The sequence below is a fragment of the Diceros bicornis genome, chromosome 17 (assembly GCF_020826845.1).
Source record: "Diceros bicornis minor isolate mBicDic1 chromosome 17, mDicBic1.mat.cur, whole genome shotgun sequence".
Lineage (NCBI taxonomy): Eukaryota > Metazoa > Chordata > Mammalia > Perissodactyla > Rhinocerotidae > Diceros > Diceros bicornis.
In genome coordinates, this window is record NC_080756.1 from 26,240,825 (window position 1) to 26,257,928 (window position 17,104).

At 38.8% G+C, this 17,104-nt stretch overlaps 1 long non-coding RNA gene across 1 annotated transcript; it reads right to left on the reverse strand.

Annotated features, from left to right (window-relative positions):
- Positions 1-5,368: 5,368 nt before the first annotated feature.
- Positions 5,369-16,150, reverse strand: LOC131415755 (uncharacterized). The gene is made up of 3 exons (XR_009222503.1): positions 16,025-16,150; positions 12,654-12,734; positions 5,369-6,668 (listed from the first exon to the last, which is right to left on the reverse strand). It is a non-coding gene; the product is annotated as an uncharacterized LOC131415755 (long non-coding RNA).
- Between the last annotated feature and the right edge of the window lie 954 nt (positions 16,151-17,104).

Consider the following 17,104-nt stretch of genomic DNA (forward strand, 5'->3'; position numbering starts at 1 on the left):
TTCATCATTACAACCATCACTTAACAAACACTCTTAACTACCTTGCCCCTCATTGCCACCATCTTACCTTTGTAGAAAGTACAACTGGCTAAACTCAACTATCTGCTCCCCATCTGCAACAAGAACTCCTTACTGAAGAAAATCATGATCATGAATTTTCAATGAGTACTCAACACTACCTGCAGTCTTTTTATATTCACTTAATAATTTCCCACTCTCTGAGATTAGTCTTTCCTCTCATATCCTACAATCCCCAGCCTCCCCACCCCTATCCCCAACTCACTACACTCTAGTCATACTAACCTTCTTTCTGTTCCTGGAACTCAATGAAAGGTTTTCACCTCTGTGTCTTTCTACTTGCTGCTCTCTACCCAGAAAGCTCTTCCCCAAAATATTTACATGGATATTGGAAATAAAATGAGTCTCAAATGTTACCTCCTCCAAGAGAAGACCTACTCTAACCACACCAACTTCCAGAGTCCCCTACATTCCAGTTCACTCTATCCCATTATCCTGTTTTATTGTTTTCAAAGCACTGTCTGAAGTTATCTATTTGTTTACATTTTTTATAGTCTATCTCTAGCCCACCAAAATGAAAACTTCTTAAGAGGCAGACATTTTTTACCATTCCATCCCAAGAGTCTAAAACAATTCCAGGTACATAGTAGGTGCTCAATAAATATTTGTGGAATTGATGACTAGGAATTAATTTTCACATAGAAGAGAGAGTTAGTAGGAATACTAAGTATTTCACATTACGTCATGGCAATACCAGCTTCCTAATTTTATTTTTTTAAATGGGCTTTCTCTTATAATTTTAAATCATTTGCAGACTAATAGAACTTCACTTAAGCAAACTGTCAGTCTGAACCGCTAATCATTTATGTCTCCTTAATAGTCACAAATCTTCCAGAGCCACTACATACATTATTGATGGCAAAAGCCTAATTAAGAATTTGAATCTAGATCTTAATCAATATCAATAAATCCATGTGTGTCCTGTACCTTTAATCATGTTTATTATACTGATTTGGCTTAATGATGATTGGCGTATTTGCGATAAGAGGTAGCAATTAAAGTTTTCTAATATAATTTAGTTTTCTTTAAGATTTTGCTCTCAAATGTTATCTGGAACCAATATTCTTAACTTTCTAGATTCCTTATATTACTATGAACTGGTTAAACTTCCATGATATTCTACTATATTTCGTTATATTCTATTCAAATTCGTGACGTAATTAAATGTAATGGAGACTTTGTGGCAGGAAACAGCATTTAAAACCCATTTAATTTCATGAATATTTTATGGTGCCAGGCACTGTGCCAGGTGCTGCAGGGGATTCAAAGAAGAGTCAAGTGCGGTACCTATTCTCAACACACAGCCCTCAGGAGCACAGGTTTGAGAGATAAAGGACATCATTTAATGAAGCACTTCATTGGGGTTATCGGATCGACTAAAAACGTCAACAATTTGATTTAAAAGCTATATATCTGATGATAGAAACTTGTAACAGCCAAAGGTTAAGTATAGCTTGACACCCACAATTTAACAACTGAAATTATCTTGTCTTTTTATATTTTCTTTAAAAGGAGAATAATTTTGGCTTGAGTTTAGACCCTGGCTCCCTCTGAAAATTGTTCTGCAGTATTTATAAATTGTTCTAATGTTATTTTTCTACCTTATATTCTCCAAAAGAGATGATGATATAAATATAACTAACTAAAATCAATTTATTCAATGAGATTTGGTCCAAATCTTAGTTTGAGAAGTCCAATAATTCAAGTTACTTCTGGAAGTCAGATCATAGTTGACAGGTTCGTGTCATGTCAAATTCCTCCTGAAGATCAGCAACTATTAGTAGCTAAAAGCATTTGCAAACATTCTTTAAATAGTTTGTTAAAATTTTGGGGGGATAATGTGTGAAGAGAGAATAGTTTTTTAGAGAGTTGGGTCAAGGAACCCACAAGAAGGAAAAATCCGTTGCTTTGACTTTGTGGTGGGGTATCCTCCATAAATGTAGATAGTCATGTCAGGAATGAGTTATCCTACATACCAGCTAGGTCCTTGGTCTATGGATTTTGCAAGCCAGTTTGCATTGGACATATGGTCCTGCTTAGGAAAAGGGAGGGGAATGATGGGACCCATTGGCCCACCAACAATGCAGATTTTAACTCCAAGATGCTTTAAAGAATTAAGGTACAGGGTATGCGTTACTTAGCACCACATAGGTGTTTACTTAAAGCTAGATATATTTCTCATTACTTTTCCCTAATGAAGGTGGAGAGATAAAAGAAACTAAGAAGCAGTGGGACAGATCTTCTTCAAAGACAAAGGAGTTTGCTTTTTCCGCTTCTCTGTCACCCACATATAAATCTCTACAGCTGTGGTCTTGGGGGATGCCCCACCAGGCAGGAGGAAACTTCTGGGTTCCACAGTCTCACTCTTGGTCTTCTCTTCTCTCCTTTCTGCCTATTCGTTCCCTGCTTATCTTGTAAGGCCCAATCCAGACTCCAACTTCCTCTAAAGCCTCCCTCATGATTCCAGCCCCCCTACATTATTCGCGCCTCAGAACCTTTGTTGCATATATAATGTATGTCACAAAAGCTAGCGTTTTATTAGATATTGTATTGTTTTCTAGCAAAAGCCTAACTTCAGTAAAACCACAAGGGCTTGTATTTGTTTCATTATACATTACAGGGTCCAGTACCCTGTGAGTGACACAATATGAGCTTTGTAAATGTTTGATCTTGTATTGAAAGGAAGATCGTGTTTGCCAAGTTGTTGGCAAGCTGTTCTCAGAATTATCAAGATCCATTTCATCTTAACATGGTCATTCGTAGAGCGACCTACGGACAAGTTACAATAAAAAGAATAACATGGCATCTCTTCTCAAAGGGGCTGATTTGGCAAAATAATGATAAAGCGAAGTAATCTCACTTTTAAGTTAGGCCATTTTCCAAATGACGTCAAAGGCTATGATTACAGGCTCCTCTTTTTTCTCTGCTACTTCTGGTTTCACAGAGATCCCCAAGGCCTGCTCATCACTTTTCTTGTGACAGGTTTCAATCCTGAATATCCCCTGCTGTTATTGATGGATGTAAACAAGACTTGCCTTGGGGCTCATGGAATCCAGATTTTAGGGCTAAGGTTTATCTTCTCAACAGGGGGGAGGCAAGTCCTCCTCAGGACTGGAATTCCAGGCACCAGCCGGGTAATAATGTCTATCCTATAGGGCTGCTTAGAGCCGTAACCATGCTGATGGGTGGTAACGGGCCCCTAATACCATGCAGTAGGCACTCAGTAAATGGAGAGAGTGTTGCTTTTGTTAAAATCTTGGTTTAATTGTTCCTCTCCAACCTCAGTATTGATGACTTGGGAATCCAATTTGTTCTGTTGAATCTTATCGTGTTTTATTTAGAAACTTTTCTTGTCCTTGCCATTCCCCGCCCCCTATAAATCCCTCTCCAGCTGATTTGGTGTCCATCCTATCTGTCATCCATGGCTAAGATGATGATAATACAATTACCATGACTGACCTTTTCCCAATAAGCTGATTCACACCCACCAGAGGAAACTCTCAGATAATGTAAAATTTTCACGTTTATTTGTCTCTCTTTTAGGTCTCTTTGTACCCTCTAAAAACTACATCACTTTGAAAAAGAGAACTAAAAGTCAAAACAATGTTTATGAGTTTGTTCAATTCTAGTAAAAGATCAGGTGGGATGAGGGAGGGGATTAAAATTAATGGACGAAATAAAGTAATGAGGCTTGGAAAGTATCTGTTGATACCAATTATCTACATTCTTTCATGCTCTCCTCACTACTCATTTTCCTTTTCCCATTACCATGGACAATTGAGAAATGGAATATGCAAATTCAGTGTTATCTAATCTGGAAAAGAAAAGAAGAAGAGTTGTACTAAGAAATGATATAATGACAAGGAGGGGAAATATCCTGAAGGCATTATTTTCTCATTCTAGAATATCATCATTTTTTATCCAAAAACTGTCAAGAAAGACATTTTTTCCCTAGTGTCTGACTTCTGTCTTAATCCATATGCCAGGAGGAAGGGACATTTACTCAAGGCCCAGTTTATGTCTAATTTCAATAGTAAGAGTGACTTTTTCTGATGCCAAATAAAGGAGAGAACTTTGACACAGAAAAACAAAATTTTCTATCTTCACAGTTAAGTCAAATGGAATTTTAATTCTCACAGTTTGTTCCACTTTCTAAGACTTGTGTAGTCCTCACATAATTTCCTAGATTGTCCTCTTTTATCTCTTCTTGCTCCTTTTATTTGCCTAATAATCTAAGGAACACAATATTCTGAATTGCAGTTAAATTCAAGATATCCGCTGGATAAATGTGTTTTTTTATTGTATTGAATTTGGCCTTCTCCAATAAACAAACACAACTACGAAGTTGGAACTTATTAAACTTCATTTATGCTTGCTTCATGATTTCTCCTGAGCCCCTTTACCATTCAACTGCAATCAGCAAGAACTTGTTGAGCACCTACTGTATACCTCAGCGTATATAAAGGAAAAGTAAAACATAGTTCCTAACCATGAGGAGCACATAGTCTAGTTGGGATTTATTTAGTTTCTACCATGTGCGCCATCATCAGGTATGTTCACAATATATTAACTGTTACAGAACAGTATACGATAGAATACTACGGTTTAAGAGAAATGACTTTGGATTCAGTCCCATTTGTATTCATTGACAGTCATCAGCCACTTTCCCTGCCACACCCAGTATCTTCTTCTAATTTTCTAATTTAACTGATTCCATCCATGTCCCATGAAAGGCATAGCCCTACTGTACAGCATGACCCTACCTGCTCCCAACAAGAGCTGCCTGAATCAGTTGTGGACACTTGACCAACAGAGGCAATCCATACACTAGGAGGAATCAATCATTTTCTCTCTCTCTCTCTCTCTCATTTTTGAAATAAGTGATAAAGAGACTATAGTCAAGTTGTGTGGACACTGGACCTGTGAGGTCACTTATAGACAAGGCAAAGCCAAACGCCAAATGTGAAGAGGAGGGAGAATGAGCATTGTGGTAGATTGCAAAAACGGCTAAGGCTCTTCCTATCTATCCCTATAGGCAAGCACTTTTTCAATGTGACTTTGCAGCTCTTCACATCAAGTTGAAGTTTATTTCTCCATACTTTGAATCTAGACTTAATCATGTGGCTTGCTTTGCCCATGTGACACAAGCAGAAGCTTAAAATGTGCTTCTGCATTGGGGTTTGCTCTTTCTCTTTCCATTCTTTGGAACCCTGAGACCACCATGTGAAGAAGCCCAGGCCAGCCCGCTGGAGGATGAGAGACCATGGAGAGTAGAGATGGTCTACTCTCTGCTGACACCCCCCGATACAACCAGCCTGACAACTGCCAGGTATGTGAATGAGACCGTCTCAGGCCATCCAGCCCAGCTGAGACACCAGCTCTCTACAGACATCAGCAGAGCCAGTCCAAACCTAAGGAATCTCCTAACTGACCCACAAAATCAGGAGAAATAATAAAGATTTGTGGTTTTAAGCCATTTAATGTGGGGGTAGTGTTTGTCTGTTTGTTTGTTTGTTTTGCTAAGATTATATGGAATGGACACGTTTTGTCACCTCAGTATTTTTTCATTCGGGAATGGTGCTACTCCTGTGTGGTGGGCCTGTCAATCACGTAACTCCCACTTTCCCACCACAGCGGTGTGCATGTGACACAGGCTAGCCTAACAAAGCACCCCCTTCCCCCAGAAACAGCAGTGGCCTGTGACCCAGGTAAGGACAATGAGAGTCCTTTTTCTGAAATTGCTCTGGGCACTAACAAAAAGAGGCTCACTCTCTCTTTCTGTGATTCTTTCCTTCTGAGCAGCTGGAGCCATATTCATTACCACCTGATAAGAGCCTAAGAATGAAACGAACACAGAGACAACAAAACCAAGTGATAGGAAAAAAAAAATCAAATTTTTAAGAATGTTCTGTGAACTCCTGGATCTAAACACACCTGAAGTTCTTGGACTTCACAGTCACTATTTTCCTTTAAGCTGTTTTCACTTGGATTTCTGACTCTCACGGCTCAGAGTCCTAATGCACTGTATCTTCTCAATCTGTTTACAGTGCAAAATATCTATGATCCCTACTCCTTCCATTTGACGGAGGGGAAAAGCTGTGGTCTCTTGTGTTTCTCTCTCAAAATATCAAGGCGACAAGACAGCGCTCAGATACCCATGGAGAGACAAGCCTCATGGGCAGTGCAATCACTGATAAGTGGCAACACTATATATTATCTCTGAAGAACAACGATAAGAAAAAGAATACATAGTGATGATTATAAAAGCAGTTGCTATATTCTCTGACTCTGCAGGGGTCTGTCATACTTTCAAAAACTTACAATTTCCAATCTGCTCTCCTTCATACTTGGTAAATGGCGATCTTCATGAGGTAGAAATTGGCTTTATTTTTCTTTTTTACCTCAAAATTGGCATCTGCTGTGAAAGATGGGGCGTGCACATTTGTTGTGTGGGCTGCCTTGCATTCGTTCCATTTCCTTTGGTTACTGAATATTCTTTCCCTTTGAGGAGTTACCTCTGGACACAGTCTGATGAGCAGGCAAATGACCCAAGCTAAGCCAGTCACATACTCCTCCTGGGAATTTGAATTCTGAACAGAGACACAAGAGGATAAAAAACATTTCTTTATTTCAGCAGGCACATCTTGACAAAACCTTCAGGTGCTTTTTGCAACTTCACCCCAGAAATGTTCCTATTGGTTCTCTGAGCCACCTAATATCCTACTAATAAATTCATTTTACTGCTCAAGCTCAGAGTCAATTTCTATTGCTTGCACTAAAGAATGTTGCGGCAAAGCAGACTACCTCTCCACCAAGAATCTGTGCTCCCCTTCCAAAAGATGTCTCTGGGAGACGCTGCCAGGCAAGAGTCCATTTTCAAGTGCCCTGTCACCCTGTGTGTTCATGTGACTCGTTCTCATTTATAGAATATGAATGGCAGTGATTTGTGTCATTTCCAGAACCAGGTGGTTAAGAAGTAGGTGTGCCTTCTCCACCCTCTCTGTGTTGGGTAGATTCAGTGTTGACATACGGGCAACCTTGGGTGTCACATGTTGAAAATGGTAGCTCCTCCATCAGCCTGGGTCCCTGAATAACTGTGTGGACCAGAGCTCCACCTCTCCCCTCTGCCCATGACCTTTACCTCCACCACCTCTTGGACTTTATGAGAAACTATGACTGTACTAGGCCATGGAGATTTCACATTTTATCTATTATAGCAGCTGGCAGTACTTTAATCCAAGCCCAGCTAATATAAATGAAAATGTGAAAGTATTTTTATTAGCATTTTGAGGACTCTGAAACAACTGGGGAAAGCCTATTTGGCAGGGGCACGAGTCATCCGACACTTCTCCCAATGATCCAGCTGTCAGGATGCCAGACATTAACCCTCTCTCTCTCCCTGCCCCCACTCCATTCTCTCCTTACCAGCGGGAAGTGACATTTTCCCTCTCCTCAGCAAGAAGCTGCTCGATATATACACTGTCCAAGATGAGTTAAGTTCTGAGGTCAGTGTTGCCTTATTAATGACATCATGGCGACATCTTAACACTTCTGCCTTCTTACTACTTTCAGAGCTTTCAAAGGTTCTCTGAGGCAGAGTTGGACAGACCCAAACAAAGAGGCAAGTAATACATCTGCTGAGAGAAAGAGCTTGGAAAGAGGCTGGAGAGCTATAGTTTCTATTAGTGTGTATAATCACGCTTGCACAAGACTAACATACAGTCTTCAAAAGTTCTAAATTTTCCACACCTGACTACATTAACTGTATTAAGTGAAACGTTTGTCTTCATTTTTTTTTTTTGCCTACGGTTCTTTCAATAGTAATAAATTATCACATAGTAATTTGTAGCTTTGTGGTGTGTGTTGGGGGGTTGGGTACAGGATCAAAATGAATAAGGAATGCTTATCTAAAGACTTCTGGGTGTTGTCTGGACACCTGGTCAGTAACCCTCCCTCAGCCTGACCCTCAGGCACTACTTGCATTCTTTGGAGGATGTCTGTTTGAGGGAAGGGAGTGGAATCCAGGTTAGCACAATCCCATTTGAACCACAGCTCTGCCATTAGCCATAACCTCCCTGTGACCACTCTCCTAGCTGAAAAATGGAGCCGTGCTACTTTCTCAGCCTCCCCCAACAGAGATTAGGAGAGAATGTACCGAAATGCAAAAGTGAAAACTCATTCTGCTCTGAAGTCAGGGCTGCGCAGGGCTCTGAGTCAGGCTGGGGGCCCTCATTTTGTGTGGCTGTGAAATCATTGCCCCAAAGCTTCTGTCTGTCCTCTTACCAACTTTTAGCTAGGGATGGAGTCAAAAAGTGAGCCTACTTCTCTTGGTTTCCCCGGCTATAAAACATATACTTGGCTGGTTTGTTGTGTTCCCTGTATCTAAGGTGCTTAGCGCAGTGTCAAGAAATATATATGGTGGACACTTAGGATTGGAGCAATTGTAAATATTATGCTCTACCTAAGGCCAAGCAACATCTTCATGAAGTCTAAATGCAGAGGATGTCTATATTTCTGACAAGGTTTTTCTCTGTCTTATGTACTCCAGTTTCATCTGCTAACCCTCATACCTCAAGGCTTTGGGGGGGGGGATCTTTTAGAACTCAGTTGGGGAGATTATGAACACAGCCCCACTATCTTTCCTCCAGAGAATGCCTGAAAAGTACTCTCTTGTAAGCCCAAAATAACCAAGTCAATCACCCTTGGGTTGCTGGAGTAACCACTTCGTGACCATAATTTTTCTCTCTCACGTGTTGTTTACCTTTATAAAATTCTTTGCAAATACCTTTCTCTTCAGAGTTGTAGTCTACAGTAGACTTTTTACTTTTGCACTGATTTGTCCTATATTTTCCATTAAGTGGACCTGAACTATTTACAGCCAGTTCCTTATTTTGATACTAGGGATTTGCAAGTTTCTGGTTTGTTTAGATAGATAGACAATAGATGGATAGATGATTGATAGATAGATAGATAGATAGATAGATAGATAGATAGATAGATAGAAAGAAAGATAGATAGATAGATAGAGATATCTATATCTTTATATATATATATATACAAAACTTCCATTTCTGTCAGTGTGGAAAATGGTATTTGCAAAATTCTTTCTTGTGAGGTTGGCATTTAGAGTTAAGACATTTTGCGAAACGACTGTTAACACAAAAAAGTGAAGTGACTTGCATTAACTATGTGTGATTATGTGTTTGATTTTGTATAGATCTTAAGATACTACATTCTTAAAAGAGCTTAAGAAATATTATCTGATGATATCTTTGATGATTTTGAGGCAAATTACACATTCTAAGAACAAGATGTAAATTCTTGTCCCCTGGATGCCATAATGTCTCCTTTTAAGTCACCTTGTCAAGACCCACTTATAACCTTCTTTCTGCATTCACAACTCTTTGTTCTTACTTAGAGATTTCCTACCCATTAAAGACCATAAATTTAAGCACACCAACACAACCACATGAGGAACATACTTCCATTATGAAAGTTTCTTGGATAATACTCAGTATCCTTGTTTCCAATTTTTATAGAGTTCTTTTCTTTCTCCAAAACCTCAAAGCCCCAATCTACCTAATTGATCAATGCCCCATTTTCCATTTTCTAATACAAATCTAGAAAATTTGTATTAGAAGTGATGTGATAAGATTAAAATTCATATACATTTTCTCCTTCAATCCAAAAAGTTACAGTTCTGTGTGAAGTTTAATATTATATAAGGTTTTAACCCAAACCATCACCAAGCTGTGAAATCAATACCTTGAAAGGGCCAAGCTTTAACTTTGATTAATTTACTTTGAATTTAAGTTACAAACCGCACAAGGAAAACACATTGAAAGACTGTTATAATATATATACTCTGTTTTGTCTGACCATTTGTGTCTCATCTCTATCAGCAGTATGTGGAGAAGTGCTTAGAGGAAGGAAGGAAAGAAGAAAGGGGGGAGGGAGAGAAGGAGGGAGGGAAGAGTGGGCGGGGCGGAGGGATGGAGAAGGGCAATGGGAGGGAGAGAGGGTGAGATGGAGGGAAGAGAAAGAAGGAAGAGAAGCAAGGAAGAAAGGGAAAGAAGAGTGAGAGGGAGGGAGAGTGAGAGAGAGAGGAAGATGAAGACTATTGTCTACGTTGGCAGAAAATTGACTTGTTTCCTCTTTCAGTAGGTGAGGAAGCAAGTCGCTTGCCACTTCCCATGATTTCCCAATGCTGCATAGCACCTTGGAGCCCATGGGGTAATATTTCTACAGGAGAAATTTCCCAGCAGCAGAGCAGTCACTTCTGAATCTCACATTTTGGAGATGAAAATTTAAAACTCTTTTGTTCTGTGAGGAAAAAATATATCTTGTGGGAATCCACAAGTCTATTCTTTCCTCTATGTAAATGGAATATGATTCTTCAAGTAGTTCAGATCAGAGATTTTAGGTGCTCCGAATCAACAATGCAAAATGCAAGAATCTAGCCATATTATACTCTGGAGTTGAACAGTCAATATTCTGCCATTTTCGTGCTTTTGTCCACATACACAATCTACCTTTAAAATATACCCTCAGAGTGGAATTCAGTTAAACAAAATCTTCATTTGTGTGGGTTGTGCTAATAACGTAATAAGCTCAATTTCCATAAACCAGGCAAGAAAATGAATCTTATAACCTAGTCATTCTATTACATGTAGGTATCATATAAGTGGTTAGGTTGAATTTTTCACTTTTGAGCACGTGGCACGACCCTTGTAATCCTGCCTGGAGTACCTTTGTTCCAAAGCATGAACATACTGAGGACATGTACATTTCTTCATGGAAAAGACTATTTGCTATGCCACTGAGTTCCATTTCTCCACATCCCCAGAAGAAGAGGGAGTGGAGCCCCTGCAAACCTGCTGATATTGGTTATCGGGGCGTATAGGAAAAGATTTGTCGAGAGGTCACTGACTTTTCCATTCCTACTTGCCAGACTGACTAAACCAATGAATTCCTCTCCTTCAGATGTATTCCTCGTGTTGCCTGGACTTTGAAAGTCACTGGAGGGCTGGCCCAGCGGCGCAAGCGGTTAAGTGCGCAGGCTCCGCTGCAGCGGCCCAGGGTTCGCCAATTCGGATCCCTGGCACGCACGGAGGCACCGCTTGTCAGGCCATGCTGTGGCTGCGTCCCATATAAAGTGAAGGAAGATGGGCATGGATGTTAGCCCAGGGCAGTCTTCCTCAGCAAAAAGAGGAGGATTGGCAGATGTTAGTTCAGAGCTGATCTTCCTCACAAAAAAAAAAAAAACATGTCACTGGATATTAATACGTTTGGCTCTATTTTTCTGGCAAAGTAGACTCTCTGAGCTCAACCCAGGAAGAAACCTTTTTTTCTTGCCTTCTGGCAGTCTGTAAATAGGTTAAATAAACTCATACATTTTTTAAAAGTCAATGTTCAACTGATATACTGAGATTCTGATTTTCAGAGCTGCAGTGGAATATGTACTGATTTTTTAATTCAAAAAAAGTTAACTTTATTTTACATTTTAAGAAAATCCTTTTAAAATACGGTTCAAGCATAATTTCAGCTATGCTGCTTTAGCTTTCAGCTACATTATTTTAATGAGAAATAAAGTTTAAGAGCCTCACTGAAGCAGAGAATTCATTTTTAATGGGAAGAAAAATACAGTAATCTAACTGAGGATATACAAAGATTCTGTAAACATCAATAATTGCAAATAGTACAAAAACAAGTACTCTTTTAATTACTTAAAAAAAAAAGGTATTCATGCAATATCTTAAAAATTATTAACTTTTTTCCTTTCCAGTCTATAGTCCAGCATCACATCTACACCTTTCCTCCCGGTGTATATTTTCTATCTGTTCCCTGGGTCATGAGTGCCAATCTCTTCTAAACAGAAGCAACTACGTCATCTACCTGGGTGAGTATTAATAGAGTCTTGCCTCCATGCTGGGCAGAGAATGCAGGAAGTGTGAGCCATGGTGGCTCAGGTTAGATCACTTTAGGCATTCCTGGGGCTGGAACAGAAAATTCAGTGATAAACTAAGATCAGGCACACAATTAACCATCCTCCCAGGGACGTTTCCATCTAAAACCTCTATAGACCTTGGGCCAAAGAGGCCAGAGTGGTGTTTATCCTCCCTCTTCACTGGGGAAAATAAAAAAAGGAGAAAGAACAACTCAAGGAAACAGAGACAGGAGGCTCACTTTCCCCTTCTTGCCACATTCTGAGAGGGTCTAAAAGTATCTTTCCACTCTAGAACGTGTTCTTTTTGCCCTAGATCAGTTTCCCAATTTCACCACTTGTCTTGAAACTTTTTCTCCATCCTCAACGCCCAGCCCCATTTCACCTGGTTTCTCCTGTGCCTTCCTTAAGTTTCAATCGTGATGTCACTTTCTCTAAAAAGCCTTCCTGACTTTCAAAAACTAGACTAGGCACCCCATGCAGTGCTCCCAAGGACCTCACCCCACCGTCCTTCCACTGCCTGCCTGGAGTATCCTTGAGGACTGAGAGACAGCCTGACACAGGAAGGGGAGAGGGGAGGAGGAGGGCTTGATATATAGTTGCTGAGTAAATGAATAAATCACAATTTTACCTTCTCATTTTCTCCCATTCTTCTCTCATCGTCCATTCCTTGTCTTTCCCAGCTGCCTTCATGAGTGCAAAGATAAGAGAGCTGTAGAGAAAAAACACTAGATTTGGTTTCAGAAATCCTATTATTGTACTATAGTTGTGCTACCTTGGACTCAGTTTCCCCTTCAGCATCTTTTAGATTTGTTATGAAAGTAAAAACATACACTAGAAAACAGCTTGTAAACTTTAAAGTGTCATTCAAATGTAAAGTATTGTTAGAAGTATTATTTTCCCATACCCACCAGTTGAATATAACACCTGCTCTGGTTGGATAAAAGCTATCACCAAAATCTTTCGTGGCTATGACAGTCATGCTACTGAATGTATTGGTCAAGAACATAGGAATAGATGGAAGAGAACACGAGTTGGTGCCGCTTATACCTGGATATCTGAAATCCAATTCAAGAGTCAAGGATGTGGCCCACCTCCACTGGGCCCACGGCCATGTTCCTCAGCCCCACACTCAAAGCCCTCTGGATTCTAAACATACCTGTTAGTCAGTCTTATCCATTTATTGCTCTCCACATAAACACCTCGCGTTCTCTGGCCCACACAGATTGTTCCTGGGTCCCTCCACATGGATTGCCCTTTCCCTTATGTAATATCATTAATCCTAAGGACACATTTTCCTCTGTGATATGCTTCTTCCACTAAGTCACACACGTAGTCCATTCACTGTGGAGAGTATACTCATATATTCATTCATTCATTCTATAAGCATTTACTGGCCTCCTACTCTGTGCAAAGCACTGCTCTGGATGTTGTGGATAATACCAAAATGAATGAGTCCTGCTCCTTTCTCAGAGGAACTTACATTCAAGAAGGTAAGATACAGATTACACAAAAAAACTATTATTTGATGTTGGGGGAAAAAAGAAAGCGAAAAATACAAAGAGGTTCGATCAATGCACTATGGTAGCATGAGGGAAGGAGTGATAGTTTGTAATCAGGGCAACTAGGGAAGGCTTCACAGAGCAAATTAATTTGAGCTAGATCTTGAAGAAGAGAAACAAAGAGAGATTAAGTTATTCCAGGCAAAAGTAAAATGTGCGTGAAGGAACAGGGCCCATTTGGAGGACTATGAGTGGTTTAGCATAGGGCATGTGGGGGGATGTAGTAGGACTTTAACCTTCAAAAGTTAAGTTGAAGTCAAACAGAAGTTTTTTGTGGCCATGAGATATATACAATCATTTTACTCCGACAAGGTAAACATAGCCCTAAAGTAAACTGAAAGGATAATAAATGAACATTCATTCATCCAACTAGTATATATGGAGCAACTTTAGTTGGGACTGTGCCAGGGGCTGGAAACAGAGCAGGAATCATGGAAGAGGCTCTACCTTTAAGGAAATCAGCAGCCTGGTGAGGAGACTGACTGGTTGATAAACAGGTAATTACAATACAGCACAGCAGTAGAAACACAGAGTGCTAGTCCGAGGAGAGGTTGGTGGGGTAGGAGAGATATAGTCCAGGTGTTATGCTCCATGAGAGAAGAGTTGATGTGTCTTGTTCACCACTTTTTCTCTAGTGATAGGAAAGAGCCTGGATCATAGTAGTTATTTGATAAATATGTTGATTGAATAAATAAATTAATTAATATAGTATGAAGTTTCATCTAACCTCAAGTCATAAGAATGAATAGAGATAGCCTGCTGAGGTATTGCAAGAAGGTACCCTGTCTAAAACTTTCAGAAATACAGGTGACTATTTTTTTTTTTTTGAGTGCCTTTTTCATCCCAAATTCTTCAATTTTCTATTTACCCACACAAATTTACTCTTATAATTTGCTAAACCTTCATTGATGCCAATGGGCCCAATTCAATGCCTTTTCTTCCATAAGACACAGGTCCTAGCTCTGGACTTAATACAAAGTAAGTACTCAACAAAAACGTATTAGATGAGTGGTTGAGTGAGTAGATGGATGAATTGTTGGATGGATAGATGGATGGATGGATGGACAGATGGATGGATGGATGGATGGATGGGTGGATGGATGAAGGACTGAGTGAGTGAGTGAGTGAGTCCTTCATCTGCAAGACGCCTAGATATATTGAAGTACTTCTACCTAATGTTACCTCACTACAGGTATTTTTTTGGTCCATTGAGGTGATTGGCAAAATGTAAACAAAATTTAAACAACATTTTAAACAAAGATATATAAATGTTAATGATGTAGACCTTTGTCCAAGAATTACTGCTCTCATTAAAAGAAAAGAGCAAAAACACTAAATCCACAATTAAAATACAACTTAATATACCATATAATAGTACCATTAAAGAAGAGTGTTAAATAATTCAAGAACCATTAGGAAAGAATACCTCACTAAAAAGTAACTATTGAAAACATCTGAGGGATTTTTTTCCTTTCAACATATGCTTCCTTGTTAAAACATCCACGTATTCTCAAAGATATTAGTCTTATCCTCATGGTTCAGCATTCAACTGTTATCAATATAAAGCATCTGCTTTCCACATATGCCAATTTTTTTGGAAGTTCTTCAAATATCATATTTTAACAATATCTAAGCTTGCCACGTGTTCAGGACTTAAAAAGGCCAGCAGTCAGTGAATGTGCGTGACATTCAATTAGACCTCTAAAAAATCTTGGATTTCAATGGTAATAATTTTATTAATAATAATGCATACCATATATTGACATCTACATTTTACTCTAAGCTAACACATCAAACATTATTTCTAATATTCACAATTTGCAATGCAGTCACAATTGTCACCAGAAATACTTCCTCGGAAATTTCAAGCTAACCTTGGCCCACATATACCAATAATCATGATGTGAATTGGTTAACCTCTCTGGAGGGCACTATAGACTGTTTCAAAAGACTCCAAATCTGTATTCTCTTTAATCAGAAACTATAAAAATAGAAATTTAACCTAAGAAAATAATTAAGGGTAAGTTCAAAGTTTTCCTTAAATGAAAAGTTATCCCAGGGTTTTTATAGTAGCAAAATATATTAAAAAAAAAAAATCTTAAATGTGCAACTACAGCCATGGAAAATTATGTCATATAAAACATTTATGGATTTTAATATGATAGTCATGGTTTACAATTAAGTGGAAAAAGTATGCTATAAAATAGCATGTAAAATGGTCCAAATGTGTGCTTCTCTGTGTGTGCACATGAGGACATGGGAGACCTGTAAGGACGTACCCCAAGGTATTAACAGCGGCTATTCTAGGTGCTAGGACTGTGAATGACTCTAATTTCCCCATTTTCACTTATCTGTATTTTCTATTTTATTTTTTCACAATGAACATTGCTTTTACAACTTAAGAAAGTTATTTTAATTTGTTAAAAAATTACAGTTTTACCTTTTAAGAAATTTACTCACACCTTGAAGAGAGTAGCCAACAATTTAGGTCTGCTGCCAGAAGTGGGGACATGCTCGAGCCACCTTATCTTAAGAAAGAGGCCTTGGGTTTCCACATCAACATTTTATATCCCTGAAAATTTATAACATGCGCTATAAAAAAAAGTTCAAAATATTCATATCTTGAAAAATTATAATATTCCTCTTTCAGTCTTTCCATTTTTCTCTTGGCCTCCTACCTTTTGTACTTGTAACTGATTTGAGGAGAATTGGGTTAACTAAACTCTGAAATCTACCAATGCTTCAAAGCCTCTCTCTCTCTCTCTCTCTCTCTCTCTCTCTCTCTCTCACACACACACACACACACACACACACACACACACACACACACACGATTTGTCCTATGCATTAGCTAATAAAATCATTTCTTACTAAAATTTTTAACTCAATTTACAATATCTAACTTTTGGTTTCCAAGGAGACATTTTACCACCTAAAACAAAAGAAAATGTTAGACTTAAGTTGTACGTTTCTTATTCACCTGTAGTTGTTGTCTCTCATTCAAAAGAAATAGACGCTTCTCCAATGAATCCACCTATACGCCAGTTTTTAGTAGCAAGCTCTTCAAATAATAAAGACTTTCATAGACATCCATTCCATCATCTTTTTCAGTTAAGTGGGTCATGTTTTCCAGAAAATGTAGAATATTGGAAGAAGGCCAAGAAAGACTGGAGCAGGGTCACTATACATCACGAACTTTCAAATAGAGTTCCACTTTCAAATATTTTGATTTTCAGCCTTCTAGTTTGGAAAATGTTATTTTTTGAGGTATAAAACTAAGATCTCTGAACAACACCACAATGAGAAAGGCATCTTTGATGTATTTGCAAGTAGGACAATCAACTTCACTCTTAAAATCTCTTTCTCTTTTTTTTTCAGTCTGATCATTTATTATGTCCACACAAAGTTTTAATCTATAAAAATACTGAAATAACAGAAGCGAGGGGAAAATGTCAGTATGTGTGTACAGGAATTTTGTATGGCATAATGGCCTCTGAGTCAGGCAGCAAAACTGGGTTCA